The sequence below is a fragment of the Nannospalax galili genome, unplaced genomic scaffold (genome assembly GCF_000622305.1).
Source record: "Nannospalax galili isolate Female #2095 unplaced genomic scaffold, S.galili_v1.0 scaffold491, whole genome shotgun sequence".
Lineage (NCBI taxonomy): Eukaryota > Metazoa > Chordata > Mammalia > Rodentia > Spalacidae > Nannospalax > Nannospalax galili.
Window position 1 is genome coordinate 51,587 of NW_008329523.1, and position 9,595 is coordinate 61,181.

The window sequence follows — 9,595 nt, forward strand, 5'->3', positions numbered from 1 at the left end:
TTGCTTCCCAGTGCCTACGTGGTGGCTAACAACCTTCTGTAACTCCAGTTCCAGAGGATCCGACACCCTTTTGTGACCTCTGTGGGCACTGCATGCATGAGTGTACTTACATGCAGGCAAAACACTTATACACATAAAAATAAATTAAAACTTTTTATGTCAGAAACAGTATTTTCTACTTTAAATTATTGAAGTTCTATCTTGACATATTTTTCCTTTCTAAGTGTCACAATTTAATATTATTTTAGTTTTCCTTAAATTTATTTTACTTAAATACATTAAAAACTTGATAACTGAACTGGTAAATTAGTTTATCATGTTTTTCCAATTCATTTCAAAGTAATTCTAAATAGGCAAAAAGCTGATTTGTACCATCTAAAACCTTCTTGTGTGTGTATTATCCTTTGGAAAGTCTTAAGAGCAACTGATCGATTGAATAGTGAGAGAAGAGAGGAATAAAAAAAGATAACAAACGATACTGTTGTAAGCATGTATGCCATCTAGGTGATAAATGAGAATAGAAACATGAATTTGTAATGATAAATAAATGCGTTTCCTTGGCCTTGACCCCCTGTTATCGTCAAGGTAAAGTTGTGCATATGAAAAAGGAACTCTAACAAAATAATATTCCATTTTGGTACTTAGTAGCTGAAACTCCTTTCTCTTTTTATGTCCTTTGCTACATGGACTAGCACTGGGGTCCTAAGGTCAGCTAGCTACAAATGCTGTGCCATACATCTTGTCAGGAAGGCCAGTCTTTGTGTCAGGGAAATGGATGCTTGTCCTTATTGCAGGAAGGTAAAACAGAGTCAGAAGCAGTGAGATCAGACTCAGATGACAAAATAAGGGCAAGGCCCATGGAGGCTAGAAATGTAACAATGGGAGAGTTTCCTTAAAAGGAAGGCTGTAGGGGCTGGGGAAGGATGGCTCAGTGGGTAAAGTGCTTGCTGCACAAACATGAGTTCAAATCCCTAGCACCCTTGTTAAAAGCTGAGTGTGGCAGCTCACACCTGAAACCCCAAGAAATGAGACAGGTAATGTGGTAAACAGGGGCAGCTCCATGAAATGTTAGTAGAATTTTGGGTAAGCTTGGGAGAGCTAGCTTAAGTGAAAGCAAACTGATTTCCTTGTAAGATTTTTCCAGAATCTTTCATTTTGAAATGAGGGAACCAGTAGGAACACATGATAAGGGAGGTTTCTCAACTTTGCACCTTTAAAGTGTTTCCTTCTCAATGCCTTTGGGAAAGAATGTGATGCATTTGCAGTGAAAGTAGGGTATCTGGTATTTCCCCAGAGGACAGGCATGCATCTACTCAGTTGGGGAAATATTTGCTGAATCCCAGTTTGCCTTGGGCTTCATAAGACCTATCTAAGTGTTCTTGAGTCCACAAGAAAGCCTGGTTTGTTTGTCAATTTACTCCCTAGGTGTCCGCAGTAGAGTTTTCTGGAGAGATAGAATTGTTAGGAGTTAGCTAAGCTATCTAGGTAGATGAATAGGGAACTGGCTTACATAACTGTGGAGGCTGATGAATTGTGTGGTAAACCATCTGTAAGTTGGAGATCAAGACAAGCCTATAGCATGACTCAGTCTATAACCAAAGGCTTCAGAATCAGATGATGATATAACAGGCTCTGTCAGATGCCTGAGAACTGTTGGGCTGTGCTTGTAAGTCCTGAAGCTCAGAGGCAGGAGAACCTGGAGTTCTGTTATGAACAGGCAGGAGAAGATGAGTATTCTGGCTCCAGAAGGAATACTGTGAGTCACCTTTCCTTTACATTTGGTTCTGTCTGGGCCCTTTTCTAATTGTAGAGTACCCACACATAGAGTGAGGTAGGATCATCTGTGGTCCATTGATTCAAATACTAATCTTTTCCCAAAACCCTTTCACAGAAATACTGAGAAATATAGCTTTACCTGCTATATGGGTATTGCTGATTCCAGTCACATTGACACCAAAATTAATCACCCTAATACCTGAATATGCTTGACCACCTGAATGGAACTTGAGAAATTCACTTGCTGTGAGTTTCCCTGGAATCTCCAGAGCCCAAGGCTTTTGTCATCTCTTCATTCTTTTCTTCCAGTACCTCACTTAAGAAGCAGTTTGCAAGCTGTGTGTGGTGGTGCACACCTGAAATTCCAGTCCTTGAGGGACTGAAGCAGGAGGATGATGAGTTTAAGGCTAGCTTAGGGGAGTGGGGGAACAGAGATTGGCAGTTGCTTATTAAGACTCATTCCTGAGCTGAGCTCTATTTTTATAGCTAGTACTTAGTGAACACAGTGATTGTCTCTATTTTCTTTTCTTTCTTTCTTTTTTTTTTTTTGTCTTTTTTGAGACAGGGTCTCCTTGTAGCCCCAGCTGTCCTGGAACTCACTATGTACACCAGGCTGGCCTTGAATTCACAAAGATCTGCCTGCCTCTGCCTCCCAAATGCTGGGATTAAAGGTGTGCGCTACCACGCCCAGCCTCTATTTTTATAGAGATTTTCTTTAGAGGATCAAAGATCAGATTATAGAATAATGTGATTTTATAGACACGTATGCCATTTTCTTTGATTCTAGAACAAGGAACATGCACACAGAACTGTGTTTCCAAATATGAAGTGGTGTTTGCTTGAGTAGCTCAGTGTTGTCTTCTCAATGGGTAATGGCAACATTGAGAAGAAAATTGACTAGTATTTTTAAAACAGCAAGAAAATTATTTCTGCTCCCAAATTGATTTGTCTTTGAATGGGCTTTCTTATAATCCTTTTCTTCCCTTGACTGTGGGTACAGCATTGTCATATTTTATGTAGAGCCAAGCAGAGAAACCGTCATGCAATTCGACTTACTGTTGCCTTTTTCAGCAGGTGCAAATAGCTTTGTCTTTGGTAGTTACATGTTCCTGGCTTGATAACACATCAGGCCTTCTTTTGTTGTGTTTTGATTAAAGAGACCAAAGAGACTCTTGTCTTATATATTAATAAGATGTTCAGATTCTCTGTTGATATATATCTACTTCCCTTTGACTTATAAATAGCAACTTATTCAACATCTTTGCATGAATGCTTTAAAATCCTATTAGCTGAAGCTCAGATAACATTCATTTGTCCCTGGTTAGGTCTTTTGTAATGGCATAGATAAAGAAGACTGAGGTCCTTGCCTCTAGGCCTTATCCATTCCAGGAGTAGAGCCCTGGAAAGAAGGTAAATAGTAATGTAGGAGAGTTATGATGAAATCCAAGTGAGTGGTTGTCATGGTTTCAATGTGAAATGTCCAAGGCAGCCTCGCGTTTAAACACTGTCTCTGGATGATGGTACTCTTTTAGGAGATTGTGGAATCTGGATATGGAGCTTATCTGGGTCACAGGACAGTGTTTGAGGCTCTTAGGTTGTTTGAGGGTCTTAGGTCTGTTTGACCAACTCTGTGCTTCCTAGTTGCTATGGCGTGCTCCTTTTGCCACAGACCAACTCCAGCCACCATGCCTTTCCTGCCATGAGGGCCTGTATCTGCTGACCCATGAGCCAAACTAAAGCCTTCTTTCCTTGATGTTTCTATCAGGTATTCTGTCACAGTGATGAGAGAAGCAACTAACACAGTGGCTTAGGATGTTATGTAATCGGTGTAGGATTTCAGAGAGTGAAACTTTTTGCATCCTGAGATAGAGAGGACTCATGCAGAAACTAGGACTTGAGGTGGTGCCTGGAGATAGGAGGGATTGAGAGGAGAAGGGGAGGTGGGCTGCTGGCATTACCAGTTGTGGCTGGACCAGCAAGTGTCTGTTTTTTCAACATTAGATCTTTTTGAATCTAATAGAGACTCAGTGAAGGAGAATAAAAAATAATAGGAAGTAAAGCCACAGAAGTAGTACATTGGTTATTTTTCTCTTTGCTGTGACAGAATACCTGACAAAAGCGACTTAGGAAGGAAGGGTTTACTTTGGCTCATAGTGCAGGAGTATGGTCCATGGAGGTGTCAGGGGGAGGTGATGGCTGGCACATCGCAGCCACAGTCCACAAGCGGGGAGTGATGAATACTGCTGCTCGGCTAGCTTTCTTATCTTTATTTAGTCCAGGATCGTAGCCCAGTGGATAGTGCTGTCCACATTTAGTGTGGGTCTTCCCACCTCAGTTAACCTAATCTAGAAAATCCCTCACAGACTTGCCCAGAGATTTATCTCCAAGGTGATTCTGGATTATGTCAAATTGACCATTAATGTAAACCAACACAGGTAAGTTGAATGCTATACAAAGGTACTCAGTTGCTTATTTATTTATTTATTTATTTATTTATTTATTTATTCTGTAATGGATTAGCAGTGAATGTCCTGGGGAAAAGAATAAATGAGACAATGTAATGGTTTTGCAGTGTCCTTAGAGCAGAAGCAGCTCAGCTCTGTATCAAAGAGCCTTTAGATAGAAGATAAGGTGAAAAGAACTGCTTGCAAGCTCTGTCTTCCCTTCTGACTGGATAGCAGCGTTCACTGCTTAATTTTCATCCATTCCTTTATTTTCCTCTTTCCCCTCCTCCTCCTCCTCCTCCTCTTCCTCTTCCTCTTCCTCTTGTTCTTCGAAATTGTACAAACCCCCTTTTTTTTTCAGACCACAAATGCGTTTATCCAAATTTGATCTTCCTTACTGTACGATAGTTTGAATACCCAAAGGTATTTTCAGTTGTTCCAGATTATCACAAAAGTTTTGATTGTCCAAGCATCAACTGGAAGGGCCAAACCTGGCCTACGGAGGATTGTATTTTGAAACCGGATTCTAAATTAAGCACTTTGGGACAGAAAAATGAGATGTGGCCTAGTTCTAACTTGCCATTTAGTTAAAAGTTATATGTATTTTTCTTCTTTGCTTAAATATTTGTCTGGCTTTTTTAGACCTAAAAGGTATATAACTCAGAACCAAGAATATTTAGATTCCTTTTCTTTCCATTTTTTTCCAGAGTAGGTTTTGGTTCCTAGTATACTTTAAAAAGTTATACGTACAAAGGAACTTTTACAAAGATCAGGTAATACATTTTTGATTTAACTTTCTGGCTCTTTTTCTGTATCTTGGAAATAGTCAAAATGATATTAATGTTTTTGAAGTATGAGCTCTTGATAGGATTTAGACATTTTAATAGCTAAAATTAAGCTCAAATTACAAGATGCACATTAGCATCAGGAGTTGTGCCTTTAAGAAAACAGCATAGTAGAAGCTTTACAGCCAGGAAAACTTAGTGTTCAGTTCTCCTGCCATTAATCCCTGGGTGACCTGACTGTACTACTACTTGTCTTGTTTTGAGTTCTATAGGCAAAATTTAGAGTAGGCTCCATTCTCTCCATGTAGGTTAACTTTGAAACAGAGTAGCAGAATGTGGGTAAATACAGACAGACTTGCAAGGGCTTCCTAGTCTGCAGACATTTTGAAGCCTGCTTTAATTAGGGTTGCTTACATGAGTATGGGTGAGGGGTTATTTACAGGAGTGTGGGCATCTTATCAGTGTTTACAAACTGAAGAATATGTCTGTCTCTCTTCTAGGAACCATTAATTGCTATAGTTCCTCAGAATGGGGTAGGGCATCATGAACTCCTCCACACAGAGTCTGGAACTCTTGAGTTAGGATACAGAAAACAAAATACCAGAACCAAACCTTAGTGATCAGAGAATTGTCTTGAAAGGTGCCTAGAAGCTGTCATCTGATTACTTGCACTCCCATCCCTTTGGTGACTGCAGCGGAGGCTGGGGAACATAGTCTCCTCTATAGAGAAGAGAGGAAAATCAGATTATAATAGGTAACTGATAGTTTTTTCCAAACTATTCAGTATGCTTCTGTGACTTAGGCTGGTATCCACGTGGAAACAAAACCCATTATGATCGTTTTCTCAAGAATATGTGATCATCTTAAATATTTTGTGTTTCCACATCTTACCAATTAAAGAGGTTAAGTGTTCCTTTATAATAATTTCCTATAATGTTACCACTATTCTTTTTATAGTAGTCTGTTAGTCTGTTTTTCCTGGCTATAATAAATTACCTGTCGTAAACAACTTGAAGGAGGAAAGGTTTATTTTGGTTCACAGTTTCAGAGGTTCCAGTCCATTTGTGGCTCCATTGTTCCTGGGTTTGTGGTCAGATGGAGTATCATGGCAGGGAGGCAGTAGTGGCGCAGAGCTGCTTACTTCATTGTTACCAGGACGTGGAGAGAGAATGTCTATGCTTGCTGGACTCCTCTTTCTTTTGTTTCCTGTGGGCCTTCTGCCTATTAATGGTACCACCTCCTTAGATAATACTCTAGAAATACCATCATGGACACACCCAAAGTGAGCTTTACTAATCCAGACACTTCTGAGTCCAATCAGGTTGACAGGATTAACCATCATGAGTAGTGAGGTCTTAGAACCTGGGAGCTGGTCTCCTCAGCAGGGTCTCATTGAACCATTCCTCAGCCGATCTGCTCCTGTGTCAGCTTCCACTTGCAACCACAGATGCTTGCACTGGCCATCACCTCTAGAATTCTGAGGGCAACACTCAGCAAAATCTGTGCAACAACTGCAGGAATGACAAAAATGTAAAGACAATTATCACATATGTGAAAATACTCCTTTGTGTTCCTAAACCTGCCTTTGTAAAATACTTTATTTATTTTTCTTTCTATTTAAAAAAAAATCTACTTGGGTCTTTAAGCTGAATTACATTTTTGGAAAATTAATTTTGTTATAATTGTGGACTAACAGTTATTTGTGATAAGGAATACTGAGATTCCCAAGTGTTCTTCTAATTTTTCCCCAATGGTAACATCTTATATAACTGTAGTGGGGTATTATGATCAGAAAACTGACTTTGGTACAATTGACAGCTCTTATTCCACTATCACCAATTTTTAATGTGTGTGTGTGTGTGTGTGTGTGTGTGTATGTGTGTGTCTTATGAATTTTAGTCACATGTGTAGATTCATGTGACTACTGCCATAGTCAAGATTCAGAATACTTCTGTCAACATGCAGCCCCTTTTTGAACTCTAGCTGCCTCTCTTCTTCCCCTTCGCTAACCCTTGGCAACTACTAATCTCTGTGTTTGCCATTTCAAAACTGTTCTGTCATTGTAATCTGGCAGTATGTTTCCTCTGTTCTCCCCGCCCCTTCATTCCATCCTCTCTTTTCCTTTCATGCTCTTTCCCCACTTCTCTCCTGTCCTCCCTTCCTGTCATGGTTGACTTCCGTTGTCAACTTGACACACATGGGAAGAGGGAATCTCCACTGGGGAATTTCTTCTATTGGATTGATCTGTGGCATGTCTGTGAGGCATTTTCTTGATTCTTGAATAATGTAGGAGTATCCAGTGATGTGGGCACTGCCACCCCTAGGCAGATGGTTCTGGATTATATAAGAAAGCAGGCTGAGCAGGGACCAGGGAAGCAAGCCAGTAAGCAGTATTCCTCCATGGCCTGTGCTTTAGTTCTTGCCTCCAGGTTCCTGCCCTGAGTTCCTGTTCCCTCAAAGATGGACTGTCACTTGGAAGTGTAAACGCAATGAATGTTTCTTCCCATTTGTTTTGGTCAGAGTGTTTTACCACATCAGTAGAAAGCAAACCTTAACACCTTCCTCTTCTTAACTTTCTTTTTCATAAACATTTGGGCCTAGGAACCACTATTGAAATCATAGTCATTCATCATAGTGAGGACAAAGAACTCAAAGCTCATCAGGTTCTGGATACCTTCCTATGCCACAGAGATGTTTATGAAAACACATGCACCTGTTGTGGATGATTGTTTTGTTTTTAAACTTTTAAAAATATTTTATCTATTATTTTTATTTTGTGTGTATGAGTGTATTGCCTGCATCTATGTGAGTGCACCTGTGTTGTACAGTGCCATGGAGGTCAGAGAGGGCTTCAGATTCCCCTGGAACTGGAGTTAAGGACGGTTTGTAGCTGCCATGTGGGTGCTGGGAATCAAACCTGGGTCCTTTGCAAGAGCAGTCAGTGCTCTTAACCGCTGAGCCAGCTCTCCAGCCCCGATTGCTTTGTTCTTAATTGAAAATTTTGTTAGATAATTCTGCACGTGAGCTATGTTCACTCATCAGAATTCCCTCTCCCAGTTGTTTCATGTTTCAGTTGTTCATTTCTTTGTACTGTTGGGTAGTATTGCATGATATGGATGGATGTAGATGTACTACAGTTATTTTTTTCCCTCAAGCCATTTATCCATTGAGGGTTGAGGGTTGTTTTTAGGTTTTGGGTATCATAAATAAATACCACTTTGAACATTCCTGCACCATTTTTCACAAATAGATTTCTGTGAAAAATGCCTATGAGGATAATTGATGATCAGATGAGAAACATAGTTTTATAAGAATCTTCTAGTCTTCTCCAGAGTGCTGGTCCCTGTTTGTTTCTATGAGCAAAGCATGATCAGAGTGTCGCTGTGTTCAGAATCCTCACCAGTGCTGATGCTGCTGTTCCTACACTTTAGCTAACCTGATGTGTGCAGTAATAACTCCTGATGACTTAATTTGCATTTCCCTCATGACAGTTTTGCTAACACCTTTCTGTGTACTTATTTGTCACATGTATATTCTCTTGGATGAAATGTTTCTTCGTGTTTTTGCCCATTTTCTAATTGGATTTTTTGTTGTGAGATTGTCACGTGTTAAGAAGTTTATTTATTTATTTATTATTATTATTATTATTTTGGTCTTTTTGAGATAGGGTCTTCCTGTATCTCCAGCTGGCCTGGAACTTGCTATGTAGACCAGGCTGGCCCCGAACTCACAGAGATCTGCCTGCCTCTGCCTCCCAAGTGCTGGGATTAAAGGTGAGCGCCACCATGCCCAGCTAAGTTTTTTAAAATAAGTGAACAAGTAATAAAACTTTATGGCAGGAAGAACCAAGAGTTTTAGGAGGTTAGAAAGCAAAGCAGAGTGAGCACACCCTCCAAGATGGAGCGCGGACTGAGCCCAGCAGCAACAGCCTTAAAATTCTGTCTCTCCCTCCCCCCCCTTCCTTCCTTCTCCCTCTTTCCTGCCACTTCTTCCCTTCTTCCCTCTCTCTTTGTCTCTGTCTCTGTCATTTCTCCCTCGTCTTTCCTCCCCCATCCTTCCCCAATCCCCTACCCCCGTGGATGCCCCCCAACCTCTGTAGCCCAGATTGGCCTTGAACCTGAGTGCTGGTATTACTGGTATGCACCACTATGCCTGGCTTGAGTTCTTTGTCCTCACTATGATGAATGACTATGACTTCAATAGTGGTTCCTAGGCTCAAATGTTTATGAAAAAGAAAGTTGAGAAGAGGAAGGCGTTAAGGTTTGCTTTCTACTGATGTGATAAAACACTCTGACCAAAACAAATGTGGGGAAGAAACATTCATTACATTTACATTTCCAAGTGACAGTCCATCTTTGAGGGAACAGGAACTCAGGGCAGGAACCTGGAGGCAAGAACTAAAGCACAGGCCATGGAGGAATACTGCTTACTGGCTTGCTTCCCTGGTCCCTGCTCAGCCTGCTTTCTTATACAATCCAGAACCACCTGCCTAGGGGTGGCACTGCCCACATCACTGGACACTCACATTATTCAGATATTGTTGCAAACCTTCTCTTTTAGATACCTATCATGCTTCTGTTCTCTTTACAT